Here is an 18806-nt window from a genome sequence, read left to right as displayed (position 1 = left end):
AAAAAATTCATGAAAATCGCCTTTTTCAACGCACCCAAATTGGGTTAATAACCCATTAATAACGTCTCGTCTCGTCATAAAAGGCCGGTCTTTTTCAATGTCGCGTTAATTGGTTCGGCTCCCAATTCACCGAACTCGATTAACACCGCCGTTAAATGACCGGGCTTCGGATGAAGAAAGCTTGCGGATATATCGTCGTAAGCGGACAGGTAAGTAAGTCGAGCGATCGGTTGAGAACCGGTACCGGTCTTTTCTCTGCTCGTACCAGCGCCGAAATTAGTGAAGGTAGAAACACGTCGGTCCATCGAGGTCCGTTTCTTCTTCGTACCGTCCGTGTTTGCGCGTTCAATTCTCACATCGTCGCCTCGAAATCTCATTATAAATAAAATGTGTTAAAGGTGCCATTTACAGCGCCGTTCGCGGAGAGAACGACCAGAATTTCAACTCCGTCGCTCCGCGTCAATGCGCCTCGGAATTAGATGAAATTGGGTCTTCGAATCTGTTACAATCTCCTCCTTTCTCCGTACATCTTCAGGCTGAACACCTCGGAGCCAACGGAACCTGCTTTGCGGTGTCCGAAATGCGACCGTTCTTCGCCCCGAGGCTGTTCGGTTGAGGTAGGGTTAAAGGCACCTTCTTCATCTGGGTCAGCATCTTATTCTCATCCGGTTTGACGCCCGGTACCGTTCTTCGCCTCCGTGTCGAATCTCTTTCATAAATATGCATTCGATTATTGTAAACAGCGTTGCGTATTTCGTTTCGTGAACTCCGTTACCGAGAAACGAACCTCGTCGCGAAGTCACACGCGATATTCTCATTTTACACGATTCGCTTGTACGTGATTTTAACCGGTAATTTGTTTGTATTTTGTTTATTTTTTTTTCTTTCTCTCTCTTTATTGCACCGGTAAACGAACCTCCGATTTATACACTTAATATCGTCCAACTTATCAGAGTACAATAATATGCCTACCTATATAACAGAAAAATAAAACAATCTTTCTCTCTTCATTTAGTTTAAATATATTTTACAAAACGCAAAAACATTAGCATTATTCTTAATACTATCTCGAATTGAACAGAATTTTTTTCAGAAATTTTCAAGAATCGAAGTCAAGTGTAATCTAAGAATAAATCAAATCCCACTATACCTAACGGTAATATTTTTTATCGACTTGCGTGCCTATTCTACAGAATAATAACGACATTACGTTAATTAACAAAATTTGAATTTTCGTATGAGTCTTTTAACGTTGGCAGGTATACATTACGCGTGTTAAAGTACGCAGGCGTTAGATCGAAAAGGCGTTTTTTTTTATTTTTATTTTTTTTTTGTTTTTTTTTACGGCTTAGAACCGTTCTCTCCGAATGTCGCCGTGCAGACCGTTAAAAGTACAAAAGAAACAAGATAAAAAAATGTTAAGGAAAAAAAATTAATTACAGCAAAGAGAATGAAAAAAAAAAAAAAAAAGACTTTTCTCACATGCCTGCGATAAAATCGTTAACAACGAATCCGCCTTTATAATTATATGGATACTTGCGTCTGTTCAATGTGTGCGTACAATATCATAAGCAGAATCATCACATGTACTGTTGTATAGAAACGTGACCAGGTCCATATTGTAACCGGTAAAAAAAAAAAAAAAAAAAAGTATAATTGCGATGCAGCTTTCAAGGATCTGTTAGACCTGGTCTACTATTACAAGTGCGGATGTCAGAGGCCATGAGCTATAACCAAAATATATTGCCGCGAGCTGTCTAGTCTTTGATTTTTTGCCGCTAAACTTTCGACAATATTCGAAACGGCGAATTCGCGGACCAGCGAAACCGCTATATGCGGATGGTGAAAATTTAAAAGAGAAATGAAGGAATTGAAAGCAGAAAGAACGTTTCAGCTCTTACCAAAAAAAAAATAAAAATAAAAATTTCGCAGATCTTGTTCAAATTCCGGAAATAAGGAGGAGCTGATCGATCGATCCTTTCTTTCTTCATTTCATATTTCATATTCGTATTTCATTTTTCCCACCGCGATTCTCCGACTCTCCTCAATGCGCATCGCAAACGTCACGTTCTGAATAGAATCTTACAATTAAATTCAACGAGGCTGGCACGCTTTGGGCGTTGCCACGATATGTACGATTGTTGTAGCGAGTGTAACGGGTAGAGATTGCTCGGCTTACGATATAACTGTGACTATATTAATACCACTCGGCGCGTAACCGCGAGTTTTCACTCTGCAGGTTTGAAACTTTATACAGGATTGAATGTAAATAAGTTCCCGATACGCGGACTTGAACTTTTTTTTTTTTTAACGACTAGTCAGCGGCAGAGACTTGGTTTTAAAAATCTCTGAACGCGTGGTTAATCAAATTTTCAACCTTCAGGGGACTCTGATTTAATTTTATACCATCGTGCGGGTGCGATAATAAAAATTACATTACACGTTACAAAGTTACAACGCCGTGGAACTTACTATTTAATGTGATTATAACTTTCAATAGCACAATTTCTGACTTATAAGCCGATGAAAAAGGTGTCAGTTAATTAAAACCCATAAATTTTCTTGTTAATAGATAACGAAGTATGATTATAGTAACCATTTTGCGATATTGTTACTAGAATTTCCGGCAACAGCTATAAAACTAATGATCATTTTCTACCTAGAACTATAATATTCTTCGATCGTGGTAAAAAATGAAATTAGTTGAGGAGTGATCGGTAAACGGAAGTAAAAATTTCTCTACGAAACCGAATATATCTTGTGTAAATCCGTATCAAAGAGTCGTAAATTTCAAGGATCCCAGACAAATTGCAATCAGCTTTCGCTCTTTGACCGCGAGTCGCGTCGCGTCGGCTTCCTTATTAATCGTTTCGATATCGCGTCTCACCTTCGTTCCAGCAAAACTGACGCATATGTGCACTCGGCGCAGATTCCGACTGCCCGATATACGTGCAGTTAAGTACATTACAGAGCTTGGGAGAAATGGTCTGAAGAAAGCGTAACAAGAAAGCAAATGGAGACGCGTACGGGAGCGCCTTTTTCCGCGTCTTTGCGAGCGGTTAAATATGCGGAGTTACATGATCGAGCCCTCGGGCAATGCGCGTGAAAATATAGCGAGCGAATAAAACGAATTAAATGTCGGAGGAATTCGAGCCTCCGGTATCCGGAAGCATAATTTTCATAACATTCGTCTTCGTTGAGGAGTTCGATCGCCGTTAAATATTTACAAACTATTTGTGTAATATTTAACAGTTTCGTAAGGGAAATTGTTCTTTCTCCTCTTCGGAATTATGGACGGACTATAAATTATTCTTCTTTTTCGACACGCTCGAAATTCGATTGGAAATTATTATTGCATATCGAAGACCGGAGGCCGTGTTGCGCAATCGTTTTAATTTTTTTCGGAAGAGTTTGATTGATCGTGAAATCGAACGATCGTGAAAGTAACGGTTGGAATATAACGCGATGTGTTACCGGTAAGGTGTAACAATGCGCGACGATTAATTGCTCGGATTGGAAAGAAAAAAAAAAAAAAAAAATTTTTACAGTTTATATTTAAATAAATAAATTTTGATCCTATACGTCGAATAATAACCAAAATCTCGATCTGTTACTTATAAAGTTTGCTTTTGTACTTTTTTCTACGCCGATAAACGAAGATTTCGGTTATTATTCGATATGGAATCGAAATTTGTTTATTTAGATATAAACTCGAAGTAAATAAAAAAAATTTTGTTGACCTGTGATATATTATTATTTTCGAACAAAAACGAATCAAAACCGAAACCGAAGTTTGTTTAGTCGTTATTTACAATAAATGTTTGAGAACATAGGTAACTTTTGTTAAAACCCGAAATATCGTTCTGGTTTCTACAAAAGTAAATTTTATCTAACACAACTGTTTTTTTTTTTTTTTATTCTTTCTTTTTTTCTCGTCGCTCACGTGAAAGAAATGAAAATTTAACATCTAGAACACCGAGACTGAAAATTCGCGTTGACCGGTGTTATCTCTGAAAGTTAACAGCGAGGTGTGAAAATAAATTTGCAAATTTTACCCAAGGTTAAAACGCGATCGAAAATTCACGACGTTACAACTTTTAAATATTTGCGTATAATTCGTGTACATATGAGAATTAAAAGAGACTGCGAGTGGCGGTTTCTGTTTTTTTTTTTTTTTTTTTTTTTCCCCTTCCCTTTTTCCATGCACAGACAAATTCAAGCGACGAAGAACTATGCAAGAAAGAAAAAAACAGTTTCTCTCCATGTTTAAGGCACTTACGGTCTTTTTTAATTCCCCTCTCGAATCGTGTTAAAATATTCTACACGTAAGCTGGTAATTACGTGTACGTAAGGTACACAATAACGTTAAACACGTATAAATATATATTCACCTTAATACCTAACGCGCGTATGCGTACAGAAACGAGAAATAAAACCGGTCTTATAGGACTTTCGTATACACGTTTAGTAAACCGGAACAAGGTCTCTTAGATGATAGTAAGATTTCCGCCACGATTTCTCCAGTTTAGAACGTTGAAAGTGTCCACCAAGCCGTGGACGCGATCGGGCCGAACTAAAAGCGACGAGCCTTTTTCGCCAAGCGGCAACTGACGAATCGGAGGCAAAAAATTTCGGCTTCGCGTGCATAAATATTTTACAGAATTTGTCGAATTTTAGACGTAACACTTACTTGCCAGATCGATGAATGCGATTCCTCAGTTCATCCGTCGCAGACGGCCGATTATTCCATTGTGAAACTTTGAACGAGCGGGAAATGAAGGAGTTTAATACTTTCAAATTTTCAATACTTATCCCCTTCTTTGTTTACTTTTTTATTCCTCCCAAGAGTACGCGGGTTGTCGGCGATTTTTCACCAGCGACGATGACCAGCTTCCGGCAAACACAAACGAGAACACCCTGGTTTTACCGATATATTTACCGATCCTGATCTACCGACGATTCGGTGACTGTAATCGACCCTCGTGACCAGACCGATTACCGATTTCCCTGACGATTTTACGAGCTTATTTGCAGAATCCACGATCCTCTTTGTTCCAAGGATCGTTAATGTTGCGCGATCGGTTGGTTTTCTATGTTTTTTTTTTTTTTTTTTTTTTTTTAAACTTTATTCCTGGGGCCCGGCTGAGGGATGCCGGTACGAGGACCGTTTAATCCGTGACTCTGTTGCGAAGTGCGGAAAGCTTCGCTTTTATTGGCGATAGGCAACATGTGGCGTCTACCTTATGGCGTTGGAAACGAACTGGGACTTGTGCTATCCCCGGCTACTTGGCCTGCGGAAATTGACGAAGTGGGAATCAGGGCCTAAGTAGGTCCCCCGCAGTGGAGAGGGAGACCGATTTATTTTCACCGGGCCCCGCAGCTCGGTCCATACCCGTCATTTCTCTCCTCCCGTTTTCCCTGCAATGCACCTTGAGTTTACGTCACAGTTAAGAAAGTTTCATAAGTTTTCAGATGACGATGACGTCGATAATGACAAGTTATTCGATTGTTTCAGGAAAGGAGGACGTCTTCGATCGCTCATTTTCCATTTATTTTTTACCGATTAAAAATCTAAATGTTCATTTTTAAACAAACCACGAAAATCCTCCCGAGACACAGGACGCGTCATTCAATTTGACTCTATTCTATTCTCTGAAATAAAGTATATGTTGAAATTTTTTTTTAGGACAAAGTCTGACGTTCAAACTTTATTTTTATAGTTACAGTCACGTAATACAAGGCGAAAAAATTTCGGTTCATGGTTCAAGGTGAGTTAGAAACGATTCTTTTTCTCACTATGCGTATATGTATGAAGGAACCAGAATCATGACTAAGGAATTAAGATGTCCCACCTTTGTTACAGGAATCGTGTACTTTAATTGCTGATACTTAATGGTATAATACGCGATTCTGCGTGCCGATATTATGATGTTTGTTTTTTTTTTTTTTTTTTTTTTTTTTTTACCCTCAAATTACCACGTTCTCAACCTCCACGCAAGACTTGCCAAATACAGAACCTGGTCATCAACTCGCGGGCCGTAATATGATTGAATAAAAATTTACAAATTTCTAAAAAACCTGATCAATTATTTACGGTATAAACGTTGACGAATTTTCAACGTTCGAGCGAGTAACAGTCAAATTTTCGTTACTGATTACTGAATATCGTGGTAAATTCCAAATTACAACACTCGGGTTAATCAAAGAAATTACGACAGCGTCATCGGAGATGATTTTTGTTCCATCGTAGAAAATTTCCGACCTATTATACCCTCGTTACCTGTTTATTCTCACCGTCCGTGGTAATTGTTTTTGACAAGAAAGAAGGAGAAGAAAATACAGCAAAAGTTCTCGGGAATAACGACGATGCATTATTATATTACATAACTTTATACCAAGGCAAAAAGCTTGCGTACATGCATTTGCAAAACACTCGGCAATGAACGAACACGGTGTAGCGACTCGTACCGAACAATGCACACTGATACGATTATTTTTTCCCTTCTTTTTTTTTTCACCATGATTTATATCGCACCGGTCTGCAGGTGGTGGTGATTATTACGTGATTATACCTGTCCCAGAGACTCCGCGGACAGCGAACTTCCGGGAGGTAAAGAACTCCCGTGTAACGACCGAGGCGAAAGCTTACAACCGTATTAACCAGATCGTTTCAGGCGAAACAATAAGTGGATACCTACTTCACGGCGAGAGGCCCTTTGCGAACTCTTGTGCTCCAGATATGATCGGAATGTGCAGAAATTGAGAGTAAGAGCGGATTGAAATTAAGTTGTACAACAGCGCCCCTTCTTACCTCTAATAAAACAGAATTGCCGCCACTGCTGACGATCGGTAAATCCATTAGAAGGACGAAATATTTCGAGGCAACACTTTCACTGACAAGCATTTTTATCAATGCGCGTGTTGGATTTGATTTTGATGGAAAAAACGAAAGCTTTAAGCACTCTCGCGAATTTTGAGTCGCTGAAATCTAACACCGGATTTTACATAACGCCATTTTAATGCCTGGACAAAGATATAGAGATAAATGTAATTCGTGTTTCTTTAGGTAAACCTCGAGATAATATATTCTAAATTCGCAAAATCGTAGGAGCAAATTACACAATAATGTATTCCACGTTTTTTCGTGTTTATTAATTAACGTAATGCAACACTGTTTGAAGTTGTTGGTACAGATGCAAATTCGACTATTTATATTCATGCCGTGCGATGTAAGACTGAATTGAATAGATGAAATTTACCTCTTAGACACGCGAAAATCTATCGTTGATAAAATTTTATGGCCACGGTATTTATATTCAATTTTTTTTAAGATTTCATTTTTGTTGCGAGTACGCGGCTCTGCACGCTAATGCAATCCGTACGGTACTTGCGCATCTTTTTACTGCGGAAATTAGGTACGATTACATAAACATGCGCAAACCTAGCGTATAACTGAAATCTGTACAGGTTTTTTCGATAGACGAAGTAATTTTTATTATTTTACGCGGCTAATCGATTTTAAATCAGAAGTAATAAAATATAATTTAATTCGACAATATGGAATTATACAATAACGTTCTCTCAAAACGAACGGAAAGAAACCAAACCGTGAATTTAGGTGATTGAAAATACCCAATTACACAATATTGTACAATTTTTATTATTTCGAAAACCGTTTGATTTCCACGGATTGAGATTGTTTTCCTTTTTTTTTTTTTGCCTCCCTTTTTTTTATGATTCTGTTTCGGCTAACTCTTCTGGAATCCTCGAAATAATCGTAAGAATAAATTTTTCATGCCCATTTTCCGATTGCCTGTGATGAGAAGAAACGTAAGAAACGGCGCGCAGATACATGCAAAGTCTTGGATATTGCGCCAGAGAAGAGAGCTGCCGCAATGACCGTTCACTGTTGCTAAATAAATGACTTTTCTCTCCTTCGTTCGGTCAGTTAGCGCGTGGTACGCGTTGCGAAACGTCATCAAATACTTATCGTAAGTCGCAACCATAAGGTGCGGTGACATTTAGCTCACATTTTTGTCTCTCTTTGGCCCTGTTCAAAGGTGCGATGTGATTACTTCTGGGCGCTGATGCTGTTTTTCCAACAATCCCCTGCGTGTATGACAACACTTACCCCTCCCAATTGATTAAATTCTTGGGTCTCGGGCCGCAGAAAGTGCCATAAAATCGTGTTTTATTTTTTAACTTGGAGAATTCAAGAGATGGAATACCCCCACAAGCGGTAACAAGAAAAAACAACATTCGATCGGCTTTCATTGGGAGCTTCGCCTGGTGCAAAGTGTCGAATACTAACCGCTCGACACAAATATATTTCCAGTTGCCTGCCACTCGTTCACCAGGCGTAAAGGTGAATTCGAGAATTCTACATTACCGAGGTGTGGAACGAAGTCCGAAAGGATCCAGAGTGATTTTATCCGCCGAGAAGACGGACGCCGAATCGAAAGGCCTTAGTTATTCTCACAGAATGTAGCCAAGCCGAAAAATGTAGTTTCGGTTTTCATATGAAACCACGCTTGGTATCAACCGATGATCTGATACTGAACACTCGATACGAATGTATTATGAGTTGCCTACCGCTTCGTCGCCAGGCGCAGTAATGAAGCAGAGGATTCTGCCTTACCGAGCAGCAAAGAGAAGTCCGAAGCGATCCAGAGCGACATTATCGACCAAAAAGAGCGCCGAGGATCGATCGTGCACACTGTAAGCGATAAGTTGAAGATCCTTGATATTAGCGAACGATTGTAGACCCCACCGGGAAAGTGTTTTCTAGAATAATACCAACCACTGCGCTCGTCTGTTGTCGTCAATTAATAATTTGCGGAATAATACGACCAACGTTTGCGTGCGCAAATATCCAAACATATTAAACGTTGCACTTGGAATATTTCCACGAATCCCCCATTTCGTAACCTACCGTGCATTTTCCTACAAACTGCCAATTACCGCACAGTATGTACGTACTCGGAATATATTAACCTTGAACAATGTTTCCAACGCGTATCATACAACAAATAGTTTTTCATGATTTTTACATGCCGGTTGATCTAGGAAGTAGTCCGCGTGTTCCGCGTATAGACAATTCCTTGCCAATTCGGTCATTCTCTTATTTCGTGTCGTGGCGACGTAACATAAAATTACTAACAGATGATAAAATTGATCGCAGAAATTAAGGCTGTTTACAAAACGTGATCCCGCGTTTGTGCTTCTACGGGAATAAAACCTGGTCAACAATTTGAGCAGCGATTGTCTCCGCGAACATCTTGCATCTCTTCTCGAATATAACACGCGCGTCTTTCTTACGCCATAGGATATCCGTAAGTCCGAAATTGGCGTGTCACTTTGTTCGAATCCTTCCGGGATGTGACGCAGCCAGTCTGATGTATGACCGGCAAAAACACGCGTTATTTTTACACACATATGTAACCAATGCGCGAGTTCAAACATCGCGATAAAGACATCGGGGGTTCCCGCCATCAAGGATGGATCTACAAATATCGCGCGATCATCGCAGAAAAGCGAGTCTAAGACTCTGGGTGCAAAGTCTATCCCATATACCGAAGCGCAGACGTGTGTGCGAAACGAATAAGATGGAAGCGAAGGGAGGCTGTTAATTTTACCCTTGGCCTTCGGTTTTACCGCCAAGGAATTTCCGATCGTTGTTTCACTCCGACACAGGCTGGATGTTACACCTACAGAGCTCAGACGCGTGTAGTGGGGTATATGCGCATACCATTGCAGCGTTACGCATAATGATAGAAGCGCGTGATTAAGGCCTGTGAAAACATGACCGAACGTGCTCATCGTAAACAGCCGCATGTCGGGTGGTAATAGTGTTAAAAAAAAACTGGCGTTATTGCATAGGCAGCAAGTTTTAATGATATATTGTCTATCCGTTACGGTGGCAGCTTCTGCTACTCCTATCAATTATAAAGTCCAACGCTGTATCTAAAACACTTGTTAAAACTCGTTTGACTTCAAACGATTCAAACATTCTCAAAACACGATTGCATACGCGAAGCTCCATGATTTTTTACGTGTCATTTATACGGTACCTACGGGTTGGAAGAAAAAATGACGCGATGTCTTTGAACAACGATTGCGAGATGTTGATTTTCTAGCGTAATCTATGGTGTGTATAATTTTTGCAGACTCGATGCGGGTAAGACGTTACACGCTAATTACGGGAAAAAATTATACAACGATGTTTCGAGAAATGTGCCGATTCGTCGACAAAACGTTTCGAGGCTCATACGCTTTAATACAGTGTTATTTACTTGCGCAAATGCAGTAATGACAGAGGCTTTTTCCATCAAGATCATTAAGACCGATGATGCGTGGATCATTATCGACAACGACATCTCTATTATACTGTATACAGTATAGCGATCCGTAGGAAAGTTGTTTGTTCGGTTCTACCTGAGTTCCAACATTTTTATTTACGTCATTGTGCAAACCAGAATATATGCAAAAAAGGGTCTAGCGTCGTTGACTGTACGATCAGACGACTCGTTATTCGTTACATCCGGAAAGTTCAGAGTCGTTGTTTGCTTGGTGCGAATATTCATTGGGATGAGTTTCGCCTGAAAATTTTCCGCACGGTAATTCCGAGGGATTTTCTATACTTGAAGAAATCACTACCACTGCTCGGCCTTCTGCACAAGACAAAAACGACGATTTCCTTGTCTGCGATTAACTTTGTCAAAGCGACACGTTGAGTTGAAACAAATAAGAATGATTTCTGGGATTTAGCCGACAGTAAACGTTCGTTAAGGTGATAGATCAAACGCCGATCGATATCTGGTATTAATCGTGAAGTCTGAGCGGCGGCAAAAAATTATAAAACGAAATCGTCGACCTTTCGTCAGGCGTTTCGAACCGCTGTGTCAAAGTCAATGTCGCGTTACGTTAATCGGGTACTTTTTCCACCGAATTGTACAAAAAGTGAGATGAGGTAAGTGGTCGGTTATTCGGGAGAAAAAAACAGCGACGAACTGCGTGAGAAAATTTTTAAGAATGTAAAATGAGTGGGAAATGGGCAGAGTGTTTTGACCCATTTGATGCAAAAATTGAAATACGATATCAAGATCGATTTCAGAATCGTAATCCGAGACCTTCTCAATTACGTTTCACCATTCTCTCTTCGTTTCCAACACTCCGCTTCTACACCCAATTTCTAATCCAGAGTCTCCGATGTTGTCGAAGCCTCCTCGACGAAAACGCACGATAATACGAATAGTTGGGATAAGAATATTGCGAAAATCGCGAATTACAAACAATCGTATTCGAATAAAGTACATTGATTTAATCGAAGGTGAGGTAGATTTTAGACAGAGACAGAGACAAAGGTGGGAATTAGAAAAAGTATTGCGAGAGGAAGAAAAAAAAACCCGATTGTTAAGCAATCAACTTTGCAGAGAATAATAATTTTTTTACCTTCCGAGCAAAGAAAAACAAACTATTAAATGTTGTATCCACAAACTTAATCGTTTCGTGATGTTTTTCTCCCCCTTCTTCCGTTTTTTTTTTTTTTTTTTTTTTTATTTTGTTCTCGGTTACAAACGCAAAAACTAACGATAGATGCGAATAATTACCCGTACTCTTTGCGTAGCGACACTTGCGTGGTAGACAATTAAACGATTGAATTTTTTTCAAAAACTGCGTCTCTCGACGAGTTAAGGTCAACCGGTTAACGCACAGACGAAATGTTAACGCAATCTTACACGAGATATTTGAATGGTAAGAAAAAACAAACTGTTAGAATGTGTTGGGAAAAATGAGGCTCCAATAATTCTGTAGAGATACTATGCTACATTTATTGTGTAGAAATACATACAGAGTTAATAATTAATGATTTAGGACAACACCGGACAAGGCGTGGCGCTTTGCCTGCAATTTTGTTTTCGACTATCTCTGTTCAGAAACGCACTCTTCGTTCTCACACACTCACTCGGTATTAGGATACATACGTGTAGGTTGGATTCTGTTTCCTCAATGTCAATGTACAACGCACAGTATAGATATATGCGTGTGCGATATAAATGTATAGTACGTACATCAACACCAATAACACGGTTGGGAAAAAAAAAGAAGCGAAATTAAAATAAATATAGTTTGAGCAAAAAAATCTATCAGGTATTTTATTTATTACTGTTTATCGCAGCATTAATGTCCGCAAGTCCATTAGACACGGCCATATTATAACGCGGCTGTGATTCCCCCGCGGATAAATATGAAGAAGTAATTTGAAAATCCCGTAATCGTAATTTACGTGTATGCGTATAATTTAAACATGTATGTACAACAGAAAATCCCCGCGTTTATTTCATATATCTATAAAAATATAACGGCAATCAGTCATTTTCGCAGTGATTTGACTGCGAACGATGATCTTTAATCGTAATCGTAATACCTGCTCGATTTTCTCGATTTCATCTCATCACGGATGTAAGAGATTGTATTGATTTCATCCGGGTGACTAGAGTTACCTTCCGACGATCGGATATTCAATTCGTCTACGAATCTTAATTTCAATATCCGCAGACGATCGTTGGCCAAGATCATTGCGAATTCAAAGCCGACATTTTAGAATGAACAGAAAATCGGTTGGACAGGTTTCCGAATATGTAGAAAACCGCTTGTGTTAAAGACACCCACGCAAGGATGAGCGATAAATAATAAACGAACACGAGCAGACAGGAAGCGGAATAAATGGTCGACGACGATCGGATCGTTCGACGAGCGGTTGTTGACGGAAGCCGAACATTATCCGAGATCGGTTTAACCTTTGTGGTGGAGAATCGACGAGGGAACTAGAATTATTTAGAATGAATCAAGCCGAAAGACGCGCATTGGCCTTCGCAGTTTGCAAATCGATCCACGACGTATCGAATTATTGTGGCTATAACGAGTATATTTATCTGAAAACGGGAAATACCCTCGTTAAAAAAATTTGTCGCAAAAAGTAATTTGCGCTGTGCATTGTAAGAAAAAAAAAAAAAAAAAAAAAAAAACAACAAACAAAAGTCACGTTGTTAACGTTGATTTACACCTTTTGCCAGTAATACCTGTACATTTTACATCATTGCAATTCGTCTGCGTCATCGTGTTCGATTAAAGAGTAATCGATTGTGATGAAAAATTGTAAATCGTGAAAAAAATTTGCCAATTAATATTTTCTACAACGCCGGTGCAAATCGTGTGGTGTAAAAGAAGCTGGAAAATTTGAAAGATCGATTGACTTTTCAGGCATCATCGTTGAACGTAAATTATATACGGATAAATCGTCGTTCGCGTAAAAACAGAAATATAACAAGACGGTAGTCGATGCAATAAATAATTTGCCGCATTTCGCGACGATGGTGAATATTCGTAATTATTTTATGCAATAACCGATGTTACGTACGTAATTTTTTTACGCTTACGAAGCGATGTAAGAACGAAGAATACCACTCGTCGTCATGCGCGAGAATGATAGAAGAATTTCTTGCTGAAGCAAAAAATGAAAAAGGATAAAAGGCACAAGAAAATTGAAAAAAAAAAAAAAAAGATAAAATTATTATCAACTATTCATAAAACCGCACGCGTTACGATGATTTTTTCTACATTTATCACACGATAAATTATTTCAATTTTAATCGGTCGAACAATAACAATTCCAAAGATCATTCCGCGTATTTCTTCAAACGCCTCGATTCGTTCCGAGCGTAAGACGAACAATGAATAAACAACAAACATATATTACCACAATCAGGAAGTGAAAATTTTCAAACTAATAGTCTTATTTTTACCGACCATATGGACATATTAAATATCGTGGGTTGGCTAGGCAACTATTATACCGGTATTTCAAGGTGGAATATTCCAGTCCACTATTCGTCTGTGCCTGCATTGATCTAAAAGAAGTGTAAAAAATCAATGAATTCACATCGTGGGGGGAACGGGGGACTTTTTATTTATCGCTTGGGAAAATTTTTATATTATTATTTATACACGAGCAAGCGTGGAATATTAATTTCTATACAACAACGTTTAACAGAAATAGGAGAGAAGAAGTAGGTAATATTCTTCCACACCTGTTCTTTCGGTCAAAGCATCCGAGTTCTATGCTGATGAAATTCTGTTAGTTCGTTCGTCAATTTGTTTCTTCGTTAAACAAATTGTTTTTTTTTTTTTTTTTTTTTGTTTTTCTGCAAGTTAAAATGGAAAAAAAAAAGAAAACATGCAGACGCACCTACGCATAATCGGTTTGCAGGCTAGCGTAGGAACGCTGCGGATAACAACCTTGCCGATCAGTTTAGGGAAAAGTTCTGGTATTGGTAGGCCGGTGTGTACGAAAACCGGATCCAGACACGCATCAGTCACGGATAATGTGTAAAAACTGAATCGAAAAAAGATGGTAAACAAAATTAAAAAAAAAAAAAAAAAAAAACATTGAAATTCCAAATCGGATAAGTCATCTACACTTATAAACGTGGAAGTTCGAAGCCCCGTTATAACGATATAGATAACGTAAATGAATGTTACGGCAACGCAAATTAAACGCTATTAAAATGTTTTTTTTTTTTTTTTTATCGTTTTTTCTTTCTTTTTTTTTTCTTTTCATTTGTTACTTTTAACGGTAATATTTTGAAAGAATCGTAATTTTATAACCTGTATTCTGAGTAACAAGATTAGAACGTTCTCCCCAACTTTAGCAAATCGATAATTCTAAATTTAAAAAAAAATTTTTCCCATGCTATTTAAATGGGAAATAGAAAAAAAAAAATAGAAAAAGAATCGCCTCCTCTAAATATCAATATTAAGAGCTCATATTTTACCGAGGGCATTTTTGAGGGACACTCGGAAGATTTTTCAATGTTGTTCGAAAAAAAAAAAAAATAGTCGGTTTTTTTGAAACACTAATATATATGCAGTTTATCATGAAACATCTATTACCAATATTATTGACATATCACCCTGTATAATATGTGAATTTTACGACGATTACAAAAATTTTGAGAAATTTCACATTAACGATTTATGTATTATACATATATATATATTAATAACATTGGTAATAGATATTTTATGGTGAACTGTATACGTACATATATTCTCAAAAATATATGTGTATAATAATATTACGTAGAGGACTGTCTTGTTTGGATGCAACATTACGATAGCTGTATATAAAAATATTATTATTATTATTATTATACCCATAGAAGAAACTGAAAGTCAAAAAGTGAAAGGAAAAAAAAAAATCAGAACTGTACATAATTGGAAAATAAAATCATTCAGGTCATTCTGACCGTTAAAATTATGCTGGGTTGGATGCATCGTTTTGTAAAAATATGTGAATAAGCTTTGAACATATACATGTATGTATATATAATATATATACATATATATTAGACTGCCTCGATAAGTTTTTTTTCTTTGATCTCCCACTATGTTATAAACTATGGTTTCGCGAAGTGGGAGAAAGTATCAAAAACAAAGTTTCATTTTTTATACACAATGACAGATCTGTAATTGTATGAATGAATTAGATTATGAATTCTTCAAGTCTTGTTCGTAATTCATTCTCCGAATTATTCTGAAAATAATATATTACCGTAACGACGACGATGACGACGACGATGATGATGATGATGACGATGATGACGAGGATGCTTGTGAATGGAATTACGAAAAAAATAAAAAAATAAAATAAAAATGAGAGAATACAGAATAAGACGAACAAAATGAATAAATGAAAGAATAAAAAAAAATACACACACACACACACACACACACAATTGCGAAAGAGAAAGGAATATTATTGTACACCGTGCGCAATCCGAAGGCTCTCGTATATATACTTTGCATATACATGTACTATAATTTGCGACAAAGATGTACAATGCAGTTTATACACATGTCTCTTACATATTTTACGTATGTATGTGCATCGAATCGGCGGATCGTTGGTAGGGAATATGACCTGGATAAAACTCGAATTATATATGGTGAGGTATTAACAGGTGGCCGCGCGTATTTCATAATTCGACTAATGAAAAAGTAGGAAAAAGAAAAGAAGGGGAAAAAATGTGGAAACCTTAAGATACGAATCGTTCGTTTATCTCTCTGTAAGAATTATTGCCTTTATTATGCTGTGGTTTTACACACCGCGCACATGCGGACGGTGTGAAGGGTACGAAATGCTTGAAGAACAAACAAGGCGAGAGGCAAAGTCATTGGACCTAACGATATGTATTTGTTTGTTTGTTATAATTTTTTTTTTTTTTTTTTTCGTTTTTTTTCGTCTCTGCAACAACTTTCTGAAAAACGATAATCGTATACTTATTATACTATACATAGATGTAGATTCGAACTATTGCGATTAATTTATTTGATCTTGATGCAAAAAAAAAAAAAAAAAAATTATCTCTACGTAAGAATTACAAAACTTAAATATTACACGTACGAATGAAAATAGAAACATGCACTTACGTATAAATAATCATTATACGACGGTACTGCGGAACGAGAAGTAAAGAAAAAAAGAATAGAGAATATGAACGAGCACAAACATTGAGTGCGTGAACTGTTTTTTTTTTTTTTTTTTTTTTTTTTTTTACAAATATAGAAATATAAATTCAGGTAGTTAATAATAATGTTATAAAAATAATAACGTTGGCAATAGTTACGATAAATTTACGGATCGGCGGTGTGACATTTCTTGAATGTCGTAAAAGTAAATGTCTCTCGAGAAATAAAAAAAAAAAAAAAAAAAAAAAAAAACCAAATGGTGAATAAAAAATGAATACCGAATGACGCAAGCGTAATTAGAGCAGGCATTTTTACGCTCCGGCATGAAGAAATACGATCCTAATTCGCAAAGATGTTAGGGTATTGTCGCTAATTTTAACGGGTAAGTACAGAGCTGCGAATTCGGACGTGATTGCTCTCTTATATTCTTTGCAGGTACATACGAACATTTATAGGTGTAGGAATTATCCCAGCGACTGGCCGTTTCAACGTCCTTGAAGGTTTTCGGTGATGTTCGGTTGGAAGACGAGAAAAAAAAGAGAGCGAGAGAGAGAGAGAGAGAGAGAGAGAGAGAGAGAGAGAGAGAGAGAGAGAAATTGAAGCCGGATCTAGCCGCGTGACCGAAGGTACGAAACGTTGACTATACATATACGACGCTGACTAAAATCAAGTCTGGAAAATATTATCTCCTAAGCACATACTGACGAGGGTCCAAAAATGACGGATGACATAACGATTGTCGATGATCGCAAACCGCGGACAATCCTGATTAGACGCTCTTTCGTCGTAGAAGCCAATTTAGCCGTGTGAAGAAAGGAGAAAAAAGATTTTATTTTCTTATTTTTTTTTGTTTTTTTATATCTCAAATTACGGAAACCTGTTACGGATATATTGTAATCGTCGTGTGATTCTGAAGTTACCAAATGAACAATGGTTTTTACAGAATAGCAGCAACATTAAGCCTGTCGATCGTTACTGCTTGTTACTAAAGACAGAGAGAGAGAGAGAGAGAGAAGTAACATTCTTTTTTTCACAATCATTTTCCGTACGATTGTTTTTCAACAATTATCGGTTTCGTTATTAATATACAATCGACTAGATCGTATAGAATAGGGGAAAAAGGAAAAAAATCTGACAACTCATCGTAGTTCCGACTTCGTCAACTCTCTGAGTCATCCCTTTGATACACGCGAAGGAATAGTACGCGTAATATGGTGTAAAATAAGAGGGGAAAAGGAAAAAAAAAAAAAAAAATCAAGTAATTTATACATTATAACGTACATGCGGAATGCTAATTATCTTGTGACTTGAGGAGTTGAGGATTTATCATCCATAAATCTTCGACATCACCGTCCGATACTTAATTCGGAAAATCGTTAGGATCTAAAGAAGTGAATTGTATATATAAGCGAATAATTTCGCGTTGATTAAAAAAGGAATTTATATATTTTAACTCGGTGTAAATTATTTTATCTCACCTCAGGCGTATAGGCAGTTATATTGTAGATGGTTGGGTTGGTGGAAGAAAACGTTTAAAATTCTCTCTAATTGCTAGGAGAATCCCGTTTCAAAATTTATATCTTTGGCGAGTATTGGCAGCGAGTATTTGCGGACAAAAAAGAAATAAAATTATAAACATGTGTAGACGTATGTTTTACGTTTTTACATTATACATGTATGCAGGTATAATGTATTATATGCGGTATACACACGCCTTTCATAATATTCGCTCTTTCACAACGAACATTCTGCGCGTCTTTAAACCATTGATAATTGATCCTTCTAACGTATGTACGTTGCAATACCTCTTTGCTCAATTTATCATACAATTTCATGAGGATTGAAATGTAGAGAAAATAAATGGGAACAACCCGATGAAGAAATTTGACGACACAGTCTGTAAAGCTAGACTACGATTCGTCTCGAAATTTTATCTCCAAGAGTTGGCAATTTATGTTGTTTTTTTTTTTCTTTACATTCTCAAGTTTCCAGCAAAATGTGTAAAACGGAACGTTTCATTTCAAAACTTGTTTAGAATGTCAAGGTTGTTCGTTCCGAATTTTTCTGTCAATCCTTATTCGACATTCTGCAACGTGTATTAATATCGTTCTGTGATTCGTATACAGTTTCAATTGCGGTTTAAAAAAAAAAAAAAAAAAAAAAAAACGAAAACAACGGTAAGTAACAATATACAAATTACAAATCATCGCGAGTAAAAAAGTTGACGGAGTTCTTTGGATCTGAAAAAAGTGCAAACGGATTCGATGCTCATCTTC

General features: G+C 37.4%; 1 protein-coding gene and 1 long non-coding RNA gene across 3 annotated transcripts in view; both read right to left on the bottom strand.

The window, feature by feature from the left end:
* The window catches only part of LOC124179901, a 123395-nt gene that overhangs the window by 38981 nt on the left and 65608 nt on the right, over positions 1-18806 (bottom strand). The gene's annotated exons all lie outside the window — the stretch shown is intronic.
* Positions 1-18806, bottom strand: part of LOC124179896 (elongation of very long chain fatty acids protein AAEL008004) — a 46958-nt gene that overhangs the window by 14458 nt on the left and 13694 nt on the right. The window contains exon 1 of one of the 2 annotated variants that reach the window (XM_046564761.1): positions 4691-5271. The exons of the other annotated variant lie outside the window; for it this stretch is intronic. The gene's annotated coding sequence lies outside the window, so the exon portion shown is untranslated. Of the gene's footprint in view, positions 1-4690; positions 5272-18806 lie in introns of those variants that run through there. 2 annotated transcript variants of the gene reach the window in all.

Source organism: Neodiprion fabricii, chromosome 4, assembly GCF_021155785.1.
Source record: "Neodiprion fabricii isolate iyNeoFabr1 chromosome 4, iyNeoFabr1.1, whole genome shotgun sequence".
Classification (NCBI taxonomy): domain Eukaryota; kingdom Metazoa; phylum Arthropoda; class Insecta; order Hymenoptera; family Diprionidae; genus Neodiprion; species Neodiprion fabricii.
This window is presented reverse-complemented; position numbering and strand designations above follow the sequence as displayed.